The sequence below is a fragment of the Tachypleus tridentatus genome, chromosome 12 (assembly GCF_004210375.1).
Source record: "Tachypleus tridentatus isolate NWPU-2018 chromosome 12, ASM421037v1, whole genome shotgun sequence".
Taxonomy (NCBI): Eukaryota; Metazoa; Arthropoda; class Merostomata; order Xiphosura; family Limulidae; genus Tachypleus; species Tachypleus tridentatus.
Window position 1 is genome coordinate 135,434,241 of NC_134836.1, and position 16,625 is coordinate 135,450,865.

The following is a 16,625-nucleotide window of genomic DNA, read 5'->3' on the forward strand; positions in this document are numbered from 1 at the left end:
TAAATAGTGTGTTTTCCTAGAGATTAATTACACTCATTTTTCCTAAATAGTGTGTTTCCTAGAGATTAATTACACTCATTTTTCCTAAATAGTGTGTTACCTAGAGATTATTTACACTCATTTTTCCTAAATAGTGTGTTTCCTAGAGATTAATTACACTCATTTTTCCTAAATAGTGTGTTTCCTAGAGATTAATTACACTCATTTTTCCTAAATAGTGTGTTTCCTAGAGATTAATTACACTCATTTTTCCTAAATAGTGTGTTTCCTAGAGATTAATTACACTCATTTTTCCTAAATAGTGTGTTTCCTAGAGATTAATTACACTCATTTTTCCTAAATAGTGTGTTTCCTAGAGATTAATTACACTCATTTTTCCTAAATAGTGTGTTTCCTAGAGATTAATTACACTCATTTTTCCTAAATAGTGTGTTTCCTAGAGATTAATTACACTCATTTTTCCTAAATAGTGTGTTTCCTAGAGATTAATTACACTCATTTTTCCTAAATAGTGTGTTTCCTAGAGATTAATTACACTCATTTTTCCTAAATAGTGTGTTTCCTAGAGATTAATTACACTCATTTTTCCTAAATAGTGTGTTACCTAGAGATTAATTACACTGTTTTTCCTAAATAGTGTGTTTCCTAGAGATTAATTACACTCATTTTTCCTAAATAGTGTGTTTCCTAGAGATTAATTACACTCATTTTTCCTAAATAGTGTGTTTCCTAGAGATTAATTACACTCATTTTTCCTAAATAGTGTGTTTCCTAGAGATTAATTACACTCATTTTTCCTAAATAGTGTGTTTTCTAGAGATTAATTACACTCATTTTCCTAAATAGTGTGTTTCCTAGAGATTAATTACACTCATTTTTCCTAAATAGTGTGTTTCCTAGAGATTAATTACACTCTAAATAGTGTTTTCCTAGAGATTAATTACACTCATTTTTTCTAAATAGTGTGTTTCCTAGAGATTAATTACACTCATTTTTCCTAAATAGTGTGTTTCCTAGAGATTAATTACACTCATTTTTCCTAAATAGTGTGTTTCCTAGAGATTAATTACACTCATTTTTCCTAAATAGTGTGTTTCCTAGAGATTAATTACACTCATTTTTCCTAAATAGTGTGTTTCCTAGAGATTAATTACACTCATTTTTCCTAAATAGTGTGTTTCCTAGAGATTAATTACACTCATTTTTCCTAAATAGTGTGTTTCCTAGAGATTAATTACACTCATTTTTCCTAAATAGTGTGTTTCCTAGAGATTAATTACACTCATTTTCCTAAATAGTGTTTCCTAGAGATTAATTACACTCATTTTCCTAAATAGTGTGTTTCCTAGAGATTAATTACACTCATTTTTCCTAAATAGTGTGTTTCCTAGAGATTAATTACACTCATTTTTCCTAAATAGTGTGTTTCCTAGAGATTAATTACACTCATTTTCCTAAATAGTGTGTTTCCTAGAGATTAATTACACTCATTTTTCCTAAATAGTGTGTTTCCTAGAGATTAATTACACTCATTTTTCCTAAATAGTGTGTTTCCTAGAGATTAATTACACTCATTTTTCCTAAATAGTGTGTTTCCTAGAGATTAATTACACTCATTTTTCCTAAATAGTGTGTTTCCTAGAGATTAATTACACTCATTTTTCCTAAATAGTGTGTTTCCTAGAGATTAATTTACTAAATACTAGAGATTAATTACACTCATTTTTCCTAAATAGTGTGTTTCCTAGAGATTAATTACACTCATTTTTCTAAATAGTGTGTTTCCTAGAGATTAATTACACTCATTTTTCCTAAATAGTGTGTTTCCTAGAGATTAATTACACTCATTTTTCCTAAATAGTGTGTTTCCTAGAGATTAATTACACTCATTTTTCCTAAATAGTGTGTTTCCTAGAGATTAATTACACTCATTTTTCTAAATAGTGTGTTTCCTAGAGATTAATTACACTCATTTTTCCTAAATAGTGTGTTTCCTAGAGATTAATTACACTCATTTTTCCTAAATAGTGTGTTTCCTAGAGATTACACTCATTTTTCCTAAATAGTGTGTTCCTAGAGATTAATTACACTCATTTTTCCTAAATAGTGTGTTTCCTAGAGATTAATTACACTCATTTTTTCCTAAATAGTGTGTTTCCTAGAGATTAATTACACTCATTTTTCCTAAATAGTGTGTTTCCTAGAGATTAATTACACTCATTTTTCCTAAATAGTGTGTTTCCTAGAGATTAATTACACTCATTTTTCCTAAATAGTGTGTTTCCTAGAGATTAATTACACTCATTTTTCCTAAATAGTGTGTTTCCTAGAGATTAATTACACTCATTTTTCCTAAATAGTGTGTTTCCTAGAGATTAATTACACTCATTTTCCTAAATAGTGTGTTTCCTAGAGATTAATTACACTCATTTTTCCTAAATAGTGTGTTTCCTAGAGATTAATTACACTCATTTTTCCTAAATAGTGTGTTTCCTAGAGATTAATTACACTCATTTTTCCTAAATAGTGTGTTTTAGAGATTAATTACACTCATTTTTCCTAAATAGTGTGTTTCCTAGAGATTAATTACACTCATTTTTCCTAAATAGTGTGTTTCCTAGAGATTAATTACACTCAGTGTTTTTCCTAAATTAGAATTACACTCATTTTTCCTAAATAGTGTGTTTCCTAGAGATTAATTACACTCATTTTTCCTAAATAGTGTGTTTCCTAGAGATTAATTACACTCATTTTTCCTAAATAGTGTGTTACCTAGAGATTAATTACACTCATTTTTCCTAAATAGTGTGTTTCCTAGAGATTTTACACTCATTTTTCCTAAATAGTGTGTTTCCTAGAGATTAATTACACTCATTTTTCCTAAATAGTGTGTTTCCTAGAGATTAATTACACTCATTTTTCCTAAATAGTGTGTTACCTAGAGATTAATTACATTAATTACACTCATTTTTCCTAAATAGTGTGTTTCCTAGAGATTAATTACACTCATTTTTCCTAAATAGTGTGTTTCCTAGAGATTAATTACACTCATTTTTCCTAAATAGTGTGTTTCCTAGAGATTAATTACACTCATTTTTCCTAAATAGATTAATTACACTCATTTTTTCCTAAATAGTGTGTTTCCTAGAGATTAATTACACTCATTTTTCCTAAATAGTGTGTTTCCTAGAGATTAATTACACTCATTTTTCCTAAATAGTGTGTTTCCTAGAGATTAATTACACTCATTTTTCCTAAATAGTGTGTTACCTAGAGATTAATTACACTCATAGTTTTCCTAAATAGTGTGTTTCCTAGAGATTAATTACACTCATTTTTCCTAAATAGTGTGTTTCCTAGAGATTAATTACACTCATTTTTCCTAAATAGTGTGTTTCCTAGAGATTAATTACACTCATTTTTCCTAAATAGTGTGTTTCCTAGAGATTAATTACACTCATTTTTTCTAAATAGTGTGTTTCCTAGAGATTAATTACACTCATTTTTCCTAAATAGTGTGTTTCCTAGAGATTAATTACACTCATTTTTCCTAAATAGTGTGTTTCCTAGAGATTAATTACACTCATTTTTCCTAAATAGTGTGTTTCCTAGAGATTAATTACACTCATTTTTCCTAAATAGTGTGTTTCCTAGAGATTAATTACACTCATTTTTCCTAAATAGTGTGTTTCCTAGAGATTAATTACACTCATTTTTCCTAAATAGTGTGTTTCCTAGAGATTAATTACACTCATTTTTCCTAAATAGTGTGTTTCCTAGAGATTAATTACACTCATTTTTCCTAAATAGTGTGTTTCCTAGAGATTAATTACACTCATTTTTCCTAAATAGTGTGTTTCCTAGAGATTAATTACACTCATTTTTCCTAAATAGTGTGTTTCCTAGAGATTAATTACACTCATTTTTCCTAAATAGTGTGTTTCCTAGAGATTAATTACACTCATTTTTCCTAAATAGTGTGTTTCCTAGAGATTAATTACACTCATTTTTCCTAAATAGTGTGTTTCCTAGAGATTAATTACACTCATTTTTCCTAAATAGTGTGTTTCCTAGAGATTAATTACACTCATTTTTCCTAAATAGTGTGTTTCCTAGAGATTAATTACACTCATTTTTCCTAAATAGTGTGTTTCCTAGAGATTAATTACACTCATTTTTCCTAAATAGTGTGTTTCCTAGAGATTAATTACACTCATTTTTCCTAAATTTTTCCTAAATAGTGTGTTTCCTAGAGATTAATTACACTCATTTTTCCTAAATAGTGTGTTTCCTAGAGATTAATTACACTCATTTTTCCTAAATAGTGTGTTACCTAGAGATTAATTACACTCATTTTTCCTAAATAGTGTGTTTCCTAGAGATTAATTACACTCATTTTTCCTAAATAGTGTGTTTCCTAGAGATTAATTACACTCATTTTTCCTAAATAGTGTGTTTCCTAGAGATTAATTACACTCATTTTTCCTAAATAGTGTGTTTCCTAGAGATTAATTACACTCATTTTTCCTAAATAGTGTGTTTCCTAGAGATTAATTACACTCATTTTTCCTAAATAGTGTGTTTCCTAGAGATTAATTACACTCATTTTTCCTAAATAGTGTGTTTTCTATAGATTAATTACACTCATTTTTCTAAATAGTGTGTTTCCTAGAGATTAATTACACTCATTTTTCCTAAATAGTGTGTTACCTAGAGATTAATTACACTCATTTTTCCTAAATAGTGTGTTACCTAGAGATTAATTACACTCATTTTTCCTAAATAGTGTGTTTCCTAGAGATTAATTACACTCATTTTTCCTAAATAGTGTGTTTCCTAGAGATTAATTACACTCATTTTTCCTAAATAGTGTGTTTCCTAGAGATTAATTACACTCATTTTTCCTAAATAGTGTGTTTCCTAGAGATTAATTACACTCATTTTTCCTAAATAGTGTGTTTTCTAGAGATTAATTACACTAATTTTTCCTAAGTAGTGTGTTTCCTAGAGATTAATTACACTCATTTTTCCTAAATAGTGTGTTTTTTAGAGATTAATTACACTCATTTTTCCTAAATAGTGTGTTACCTAGAGATTAATTACACTCATTTTTCCTAAATAGTGTGTTTCCTAGAGATTAATTACACTCATTTTTCCTAAATAGTGTGTTTTCCTAGAGATTAATTACACTCATTTTTCCTAAATAGTGTGTTTACTATAGATTAAGTAAACTCATTCTATCTAACTTTTTATAGGTTAATTTCACTCTTTCCTTCGAACTATTCTTTTTCCTTTAAGTTCATTATTTTCGTATAGAACAATTACACTAATTTTTTTTGAGTAGCCTTTTTTCTATAGATTAATTACATTCATTACTTTTAAGTTGTCTGTTTTCCATAGAAAAATTACCCTCTTTCTTCTAATTCTAATTACTCTATTTCTTGTAGATTAATTACATTTATTCCTTCTAACTGGCCTCCTTTCTATAGATTAATTACACTCATTTCTCCTAAATAGTGTGTTACCTAGAGATTAATTACACTGATTTTTCCTAAATAGTGTGTTACCTAGAGATTAATTACACTCATTTTTCCTAAATAGTGTGTTTCCTAGAGATTAATTACACTCATTTTTCCTAAATAGTGTGTTTCCTATAGATTAATTACACTCATTTTTCCTAAATAGTGTGTTTCCTAGAGATTAATTACACTCATTTTTCCTAAATAGTGTGTTTTCAATAGATTAATTACACTCATTTTTTCTAAATAGTGTGTTACCTAGAGATTATTTACACTCATTTCTTCTAAATAGTGTGTTTCCTACAGATTAATTACACTCATTTTTCCTAAATAGTGTGTTTTCCTAGAGATTAATTACACTCATTTTTCCTAAATAGTGTGTTTCCTAGAGATTAATTACACTCATTTTTCCTAAATAGTGTGTTACCTAGAGATTATTTACACTCATTTTTCCTAAATAGTGTGTTTCCTAGAGATTAATTACACTAATTTTTCCTAAATAGTGTGTTTCCTAGAGATTAATTACACTCATTTTTCCTAAATAGTGTGTTTCCTAGAGATTAATTACAGATTTTTCCTAAATAGTGTGTTTTTACACTACACTCATTTTCCTAAATAGTGTGTTTCCTAGAGATTAATTACACTCATTTTTCCTAAATAGTGTGTTTCCTAGAGATTAATTACACTCATTTTTCCTAAATAGTGTGTTTCCTAGAGATTAATTACACTCATTTTTCCTAAATAGTGTGTTTCCTAGAGATTAATTACACTCATTTTTCCTAAATAGTGTGTTTCCTAGAGATTAATTACACTCATTTTTCCTAAATAGTGTGTTTCCTAGAGATTAATTACACTCATTTTTCCTAAATAGTGTGTTTCCTAGAGATTAATTACACTCATTTTTCCTAAATAGTGTGTTTCCTAGAGATTAATTACACTCATTTTTCCTAAATAGTGTGTTTCCTAGAGATTAATTACACTCATTTTTCCTAAATAGTGTGTTTCCTAGAGATTAATTACACTCATTTTTCCTAAATAGTGTGTTTCCTAGAGATTAATTACACTCATTTTTCCTAAATAGTGTGTTTCCTAGAGATTAATTACACTCATTTTTCCTAAATAGTGTGTTACCTAGAGATTAATTACACTCATTTTTCCTAAATAGTGTGTTTCCTAGAGATTAATTACACTCATTTTTCCTAAATAGTGTGTTTCCTAGAGATTAATTACACTCATTTTTCCTAAATAGTGTGTTTACTATAGATTAATTACACTCATTTATCTAAATAGTGTTTTATAGGTTAATTACACTCTTTCCTTCCAACTATTGTTTTTCCTTTAAGTTCATTATTTTCGTATAGAACAATTACACTAATTTTTTTTTGAGTAGCCTTTTTCTATAGATTAATTACACTCATTACTTTTAAGTTGTCTGTTTTCCATAGAAAATTACCCTCTTTCATTCTAATTACTCTATTTCTTGTAGATTAATTACATTTATTCCTTCTAACTGGCCTCCTTTCTATAGATTAATTACACTCATTTCTCCTAAATAGTGTGTTACCTAGAGATTAATTACACTCATTTTTCCTAAATAGTGTGTTACCTAGAGATTAATTACACTCATTTTTCCTAAATAGTGTGTTTCCTAGAGATTAATTACACTCATTTTTCCTAAATAGTGTGTTTCCTATAGATTAATTACACTCATTTTTCCTAAATAGTGTGTTTCCTAGAGATTAATTACACTCATTTTTCCTAAATAGTGTGTTACCTAGAGATTAATTACACTCATTTTTTTTAAATAGTGTGTTTCCTAGAGATTAATTACACTCATTTTTCCTAAATAGTGTGTTTCCTAGAGATTAATTACACTCATTTTTCCTAAATAGTGTGTTTCCTAGAGATTAATTACACTCATTTTTCCTAAATAGTGTGTTTCCTAGAGATTAATTACACTCATTTTTCCTAAATAGTGTGTTTCCTAGAGATTAATTACACTCATTTTTCCTAAATAGTGTGTTTCCTAGAGATTAATTACACTCATTTTTCCTAAATAGTGTGTTTCCTAGAGATTAATTACACTCATTTTTCCTAAATAGTGTGTTTCCTAGAGATTAATTACACTCATTTTTCCTAAATAGTGTGTTTCCTAGAGATTAATTACACTCATTTTTCCTAAATAGTGTGTTTCCTAGAGATTAATTACACTCATTTTTCCTAAATAGTGTGTTTCCTAGAGATTAATTACACTCATTTTTCCTAAATAGTGTGTTTCCTAGAGATTAATTACACTCATTTTTCCTAAATAGTGTGTTTCCTAGAGATTAATTACAATTACACTCATTTTTCCTAAATAGTGTGTTTCCTAGAGATTAATTACACTCATTTTTCCTAAATAGTGTGTTTCCTAGAGATTAATTACACTCATTTTTCCTAAATAGTGTGTTTCCTAGAGATTAATTACACTCATTTTTCCTAAATAGTGTGTTTCCTAGAGATTAATTACACTCATTTTTCCTAAATAGTGTGTTTCCTAGAGATTAATTACACTCATTTTTCCTAAATAGTGTGTTTCCTAGAGATTAATTACACTCATTTTCCTAAATAGTGTGTTACCTAGAGATTAATTACACTCATTTTTCCTAAATAGTGTGTTTCCTAGAGATTAATTACACTCATTTTTCCTAAATAGTGTGTTTCCTAGAGATTAATTACACTCATTTTTCCTAAATAGTGTGTTTCCTAGAGATTAATTACACTCATTTTTCCTAAATAGTGTGTTTCCTAGAGATTAATTACACTCATTTTTCCTAAATAGTGTGTTTCCTAGAGATTAATTACACTCATTTTTCCTAAATAGTGTGTTTCCTAGAGATTAATTACACTCATTTTTCCTAAATAGTGTGTTTCCTAGAGATTAATTACACTCATTTTTCCTAAATAGTGTGTTACCTAGAGATTAATTACACTCATTTTTCCTAAATAGTGTGTTTCCTAGAGATTAATTACACTCATTTTTCCTAAATAGTGTGTTTTCCTAGAGATTAATTACACTCACTCATTTTTTTTCCTAAATAGTGTGTTTCCTAGAGATTAATTACACTCATTTTTTCCTAAATAGTGTGTTTCCTAGAGATTAATTACACTCATTTTTCCTAAATAGTGTGTTTCCTAGAGATTAATTACACTCATTTTTCCTAAATAGTGTGTTTCCTAGAGATTAATTACACTCATTTTTTCCTAAATAGTGTGTTTCCTAGAGATTAATTTACTAAATAGTGTGTTTCCTAGAGATTAATTACACTCATTTTTCCTAAATAGTGTGTTTCCTAGAGATTAATTACACTCATTTTTTCCTAAATAGTGTGTTTCCTAGAGATTAATTACACTCATTTTTCCTAAATAGTGTGTTTCCTAGAGATTAATTACACTCATTTTTCCTAAATAGTGTGTTTCCTAGAGATTAATTACACTCATTTTTCCTAAATAGTGTGTTTCCTAGAGATTAATTACACTCATTTTTCCTAAATAGTGTGTTTCCTAGAGATTAATTACACTCATTTTTCCTAAATAGTGTGTTTCCTAGAGATTAATTACACTCATTTTTCCTAAATAGTGTGTTTCCTAGAGATTAATTACACTCATTTTTCCTAAATAGTGTGTTTCCTAGAGATTAATTACACTCATTTTTCCTAAATAGTGTGTTTCCTAGAGATTAATTACACTCATTTTTCCTAAATAGTGTGTTTCCTAGAGATTAATTACACTCATTTTTCCTAAATAGTGTGTTACCTAGAGATTAATTACACTCATTTTTCCTAAATAGTGTGTTTCCTAGAGATTAATTACACTCATTTTTCCTAAATAGTGTGTTTCCTAGAGATTAATTACACTCATTTTTCCTAAATAGTGTGTTTCCTAGAGATTAATTACACTCATTTTTCCTAAATAGTGTGTTTCCTAGAGATTAATTACACTCATTTTTCCTAAATAGTGTGTTTCCTAGAGATTAATTACACTCATTTTTCCTAAATAGTGTGTTTCCTAGAGATTAATTACACTCATTTTTCCTAAATAGTGTGTTTCCTAGAGATTAATTACACTCATTTTTCCTAAATAGTGTGTTTCCTAGAGATTAATTACACTCATTTTTCCTAAATAGTGTGTTTCCTAGAGATTAATTACACTCATTTTTCCTAAATAGTGTGTTTCCTAGAGATTAATTACACTCATTTTTCCTAAATAGTGTGTTTCCTAGAGATTAATTACACTCATTTTTCCTAAATAGTGTGTTTCCTAGAGATTAATTACACTCATTTTTCCTAAATAGTGTGTTTCCTAGAGATTAATTACACTCATTTTTCCTAAATAGTGTGTTTCCTAGAGATTAATTACACTCATTTTTCCTAAATAGTGTGTTTCCTAGAGATTAATTACACTCATTTTTCCTAAATAGTGTGTTTCCTAGAGATTAATTACACTCATTTTTCCTAAATAGTGTGTTTACCTAGAGATTAATTACACTCATTTTTTCCTAAATAGTGTGTTTCCTAGAGATTAATTACACTCATTTTTCCTAAATAGTGTGTTTCCTAGAGATTAATTACACTCATTTTTCCTAAATAGTGTGTTTCCTAGAGATTAATTACACTCATTTTTCCTAAATAGTGTGTTTCCTAGAGATTAATTACACTCATTTTTCCTAAATAGTGTGTTTCCTAGAGATTAATTACACTCATTTTTTCCTAAATAGTGTGTTTCCTAGAGATTAATTACACTCATTTTTTCTAAATAGTGTGTTTCCTAGAGATTAATTACACTCATTTTTCCTAAATAGTGTGTTTCCTAGAGATTAATTACACTCATTTTTCCTAAATAGTGTGTTTTCCTAGAGATTAATTACACTCATTTTTCCTAAATAGTGTGTTTCCTAGAGATTAATTACACTCATTTTTCCTAAATAGTGTGTTTCCTAGAGATTAATTACACTCATTTTTCCTAAATAGTGTGTTTCCTAGAGATTAATTACACTCATTTTTCCTAAATAGTGTGTTTCCTAGAGATTAATTACACTCATTTTTCCTAAATAGTGTGTTTCCTAGAGATTAATTACACTCATTTTTCTAAATAGTGTGTTTCCTAGAGATTAATTACACTCATTTTTCCTAAATAGTGTGTTTCCTAGAGATTAATTACACTCATTTTTCCTAAATAGTGTGTTTCCTAGAGATTAATTACACTCATTTTTCCTAAATAGTGTGTTTCCTAGAGAAATTACACTAGTGTGTTACCTAGAGATTAATTACACTCATTTTTTCCTAAATAGTGTGTTTCCTAGAGATTAATTACACTAATTTTTTCCTAAATAGTGTGTTTCCTAGAGATTAATTACACTAATTTTTCCTAAATAGTGTGTTTCCTAGAGATTAATTACACTCATTTTTCCTAAATAGTGTGTTTCCTAGAGATTAATTACACTCATTTTTCCTAAATAGTGTGTTACCTAGAGATTAATTACACTCATTTTTCCTAAATAGTGTGTTTTCAATAGATTAATTACACTCATTTTTCTAAATAGTGTGTTTCCTAGAGATTAATTACACTCATTTCTCCTAAATAGTGTGTTACCTAGAGATTAATTACACTCATTTTTCCTAAATAGTGTGTTACCTAGAGATTAATTACACTCATTTTTCCTAAATAGTGTGTTTCCTAGAGATTAATTACACTCATTTTTCCTAAATAGTGTGTTTTCCTAGAGATTAATTACACTCATTTTTCCTAAATAGTGTGTTTTCTAGAGATTAATTACACTCATTTTTCCTAAATAGTGTGTTTACCTAGAGATTAATTACACTCACTTTTTTTTCCTAAATAGTGTGTTTTCTATAGATTAATTACACTCATTTTTTCTAAATAGTGTGTTTCCTAGAGATTAATTACACTCATTTCTCCTAAATAGTGTGTTACCTAGAGATTAATTACACTCATTTTTCTAAATAGTGTGTTACCTAGAGATTAATTACACTCATTTTTCCTAAATAGTGTGTTTCCTAGAGATTAATTACACTCATTTTTCCTAAATAGTGTGTTTTCTTAGAGATTAATTACACTCATTTTTCCTAAATAGTGTGTTTACTATAGATTAAGTAAACTCATTCTATCTAACTTTTATAGGTTAATTACACTCTTTCCTTCGAACTATTCTTTTTTTTCCTTTAAGTTCATTATTTTCGTATAGAACAATTACACTAATTTCTTTTGAGTAGCCTTTTTCTATAGATTAATTACACTCATTACTTTTAAGTTGTCTGTTTTCCATAGAAAAATTACCCTCTTTCATTCTAATTACTCTATTTCTTGTAGATTAATTACATTTATTCCTTCTAACTGGCCTCCTTTCTATAGATTAATTACACTCATTTCTCCTAAATAGTGTGTTACCTAGAGATTAATTACACTGATTTTTCCTAAATAGTGTGTTACCTAGAGATTAATTACACTCATTTTTCCTAAATAGTGTGTTTCCTAGAGATTAATTACACTCATTTTTCCTAAATAGTGTGTTTCCTAGAGATTAATTACACTCATTTTTCCTAAATAGTGTGTTTCCTAGAGATTAATTACACTCATTTTTCCTAAATAGTGTGTTACCTATAGATTAATTACACTCATTTTTCTAAATAGTGTGTTACCTAGAGATTAATTACACTCATTTTTTCTAAATAGTGTGTTTCCTAGAGATTAATTACACTCATTTTTCCTAAATAGTGTGTTTCCTAGAGATTAATTACACTCATTTTTCCTAAATAGTGTGTTTCCTAGAGATTAATTACACTCATTTTTCCTAAATAGTGTGTTTCCTAGAGATTAATTACACTCATTTTTCCTAAATAGTGTGTTTCCTAGAGATTAATTACACTCATTTTTCCTAAATAGTGTGTTTCCTAGAGATTAATTACACTCATTTTTCCTAAATAGTGTGTTTCCTAGAGATTAATTACACTCATTTTTCCTAAATAGTGTGTTTTCTAGAGATTAATTACACTCATTTTTCCTAAATAGTGTGTTTCCTAGAGATTAATTACACTCATTTTTCCTAAATAGTGTGTTTCCTAGAGATTAATTACACTCATTTTTCCTAAATAGTGTGTTTCCTAGAGATTAATTACACTCATTTTTCCTAAATAGTGTGTTTCCTACAGATTAATTACACTCATTTTTCCTAAATAGTGTGTTTTCCTAGAGATTAATTACACTCATTTTTCCTAAATAGTGTGTTTCCTAGAGATTAATTACACTCATTTTTCCTAAATAGTGTGTTTCCTAGAGATTAATTACACTCATTTTTCCTAAATAGTGTGTTTCCTAAATAGTGTGAGATTAATTACACTCATTTTTCCTAAATAGTGTGTTTCCTAGAGATTAATTACACTCATTTTTCCTAAATAGTGTGTTTCCTAGAGATTAATTACACTCATTTTTCCTAAATAGTGTGTTTCCTAGAGATTAATTACACTCATTTTTCCTAAATAGTGTGTTTCCTAGAGATTAATTACACTCATTTTTCCTAAATAGTGTGTTTCCTAGAGATTAATTACACTCATTTTTCCTAAATAGTGTGTTTCCTAGAGATTAATTACAATTTTCCTAAATACACTCATTTTTCTAAATAGTGTGTTTCCTAGAGATTAATTACACTCATTTTTCCTAAATAGTGTGTTTCCTAGAGATTAATTACACTCATTTTTCCTAAATAGTGTGTTTTCCTAGAGATTAATTACACTCATTTTTCCTAAATAGTGTGTTTCCTAGAGATTAATTACACTCACTAAATAGTGTAGAGATTAATTACACTCATTTTTCCTAAATAGTGTGTTTCCTAGAGATTAATTACACTCATTTTTTCCTAAATAGTGTGTTTCCTAGAGATTAATTACACTCATTTTTCCTAAATAGTGTGTTTCCTATTAGATTAATTACACTCATTTTTCCTAAATAGTGTGTTTCCTAGAGATTAATTACACTCATTTTTCCTAAATAGTGTGTTTCCTAGAGATTAATTACACTCATTTTTCCTAAATAGTGTGTTTCCTAGAGATTAATTACACTCATTTTTCCTAAATAGTGTGTTTCCTAGAGATTAATTACACTCATTTTTCCTAAATAGTGTGTTTCCTAGAGATTAATTACACTCATTTTTCCTAAATAGTGTGTTTCCTAGAGATTAATTTACACTCACTTTTTCCTAAATAGTGTGTTTCCTAGAGATTAATTACACTCATTTTTCCTAAATAGTGTGTTTCCTAGAGATTAATTACACTCATTTTTCCTAAATAGTGTGTTTCCTAGAGATTAATTACACTCATTTTTCCTAAATAGTGTGTTTCCTAGAGATTAATTACACTCATTTTTCCTAAATAGTGTGTTTCCTAGAGATTAATTACACTCATTTTACACTCCTAAATAGTGTGTTTTCCTAGAGATTAATTACACTCATTTTTCCTAAATAGTGTGTTTCCTAGAGATTAATTACACTCATTTTTCCTAAATAGTGTGTTTCCTAGAGATTAATTACACTCATTTTTCCTAAATAGTGTGTTTCCTAGAGATTAATTACACTCATTTTTCCTAAATAGTGTGTTTCCTAGAGATTAATTACACTCATTTTTCCTAAATAGTGTGTTTCCTAGAGATTAATTACACTCATTTTTCCTAAATAGTGTGTTTCCTAGAGATTAATTACACTCATTTTTCCTAAATAGTGTGTTTTCTAGAGATTAATTACACTCATTTTTCCTAAATAGTGTGTTTCCTAGAGATTAATTACACTCATTTTTCCTAAATAGTGTGTTTCCTAGAGATTAATTACACTCATTTTTCCTAAATAGTGTGTTTCCTAGAGATTAATTACACTCATTTTTCCTAAATAGTGTGTTTCCTAGAGATTAATTACACTCATTTTTCCTAAATAGTGTGTTTCCTAGAGATTAATTACACTCATTTTTCCTAAATAGTGTGTTTCCTAGAGATTAATTACACTCATTTTTCCTAAATAGTGTGTTTCCTAGAGATTAATTACACTCATTTTTCCTAAATAGTGTGTTTCCTAGAGATTAATTACACTCATTTTCCTAAATAGTGTGTTTCCTAGAGATTAATTACACTCATTTTTCCTAAATAGTGTGTTTCCTAGAGATTAATTACACTCATTTTTCCTAAATAGTGTGTTTCCTAGAGATTAATTACACTCATTTTTCCTAAATAGTGTGTTACCTAGAGATTATTTACACTCATTTTTCCTAAATAGTGTGTTTCCTAGAGATTAATTACACTCATTTTTCCTAAATAGTGTGTTTCCTAGAGATTAATTACACTCATTTTTCCTAAATAGTGTGTTTCCTAGAGATTAATTACACTCATTTTTCCTAAATAGTGTGTTTCCTAGAGATTAATTACACTCATTTTTCCTAAATAGTGTGTTTCCTAGAGATTAATTACACTCATTTTTCCTAAATAGTGTGTTTTCCTAGAGATTAATTACACTCATTTTTCCTAAATAGTGTGTTTCCTAGAGATTAATTACACTCATTTTTCCTAAATAGTGTGTTACCTAGAGATTAATTACACTCATTTTTCCTAAATAGTGTGTGTTACCTAGAGATTAATTACACTCATTTCTTCTAAATAGTGTGTTTCCTACAGATTAATTACACTCATTTTTTCTAAATAGTGTGTTTTCCTAGAGATTAATTACACTCATTTTTCCTAAATAGTGTGTTTTCTAGAGATTAATTACACTCATTTTTCCTAAATAGTGTGTTACCTAGAGATTAATTACACTCATTTTTCCTAAATAGTGTGTTTTTCTAGAGATTAATTACACTCATTTTTCCTAAATAGTGTGTTTCCTGGAGATTAATTACACTCATTTCTCCTAAATAGTGTGTTACCTAGAGATTAATTACACTCATTTTTTCTAAATAGTGTGTTACCTAGAGATTATTTACACTCATTTTTCCTAAATAGTGTGTTTCCTAGAGATTAATTACACTCATTTTTCCTAAATAGTGTGTTTTCCTAGAGATTAATTACACTTATTTTTCCTAAATAGTGTGTTTACTATAGATTAAGTAAACTCATTCTATCTAACTTTTTATAGGTTAATTTCACTCTTTCCTTCGAACTATTCTTTTTCCTTTAAGTTCATTATTTTCGTATAGAACAATTACACTAATTTCTTTTTGAGTAGCCTTTTTTCTATAGATTAATTACACTCATTACTTTTAAGTTGTCTGTTTTCCATAGAAAAATTACCCTCTTTCATTCTAATTACTCTATTTCTTGTAGATTAATTACATTTATTCCTTCTAACTGGCCTCCTTTCTATAGATTAATTACACTCATTTCTCCTAAATAGTGTGTTACCTAGAGATTAATTACACTCATTTTTCCTAAATAGTGTGTTACCTAGAGATTAATTACACTCATTTTTCCTAAATAGTGTGTTTCCTAGAGATTAATTACACTCATTTTTCCTAAATAGTGTGTTTCCTAGAGATTAATTACACTCATTTTTCCTAAATAGTGTGTTTCCTAGAGATTAATTACACTCATTTTTTCTAAATAGTGTGTTTACCTAGAGATTAATTACACTCATTACACTCATTTTCTAAATAGTGTGTTTCCTAGAGATTAATTACACTCATTTTTCCTAAATAGTGTGTTTCCTAGAGATTAATTACACTCATTTTTCCTAAATAGTGTGTTTCCTAGAGATTAATTACACTCATTTTCCTAAATAGTGTGTTTCCTAGAGATTAATTACACTCATTTTTCCTAAATAGTGTGTTTTCTAGAGATTAATTACACTCATTTTTCCTAAATAGTGTGTTTCCTAGAGATTAATTACACTCATTTTTCCTAAATAGTGTGTTTCCTAGAGATTAATTACACTCATTTTTCCTAAATAGTGTGTTTCCTAGAGATTAATTACACTCATTTTTCCTAAATAGTGTGTTTCCTAGAGATTAATTACACTCATTTTTTCTAAATAGTGTGTTTCCTAGAGATTAATTACACTCATTTTTCCTAAATAGTGTG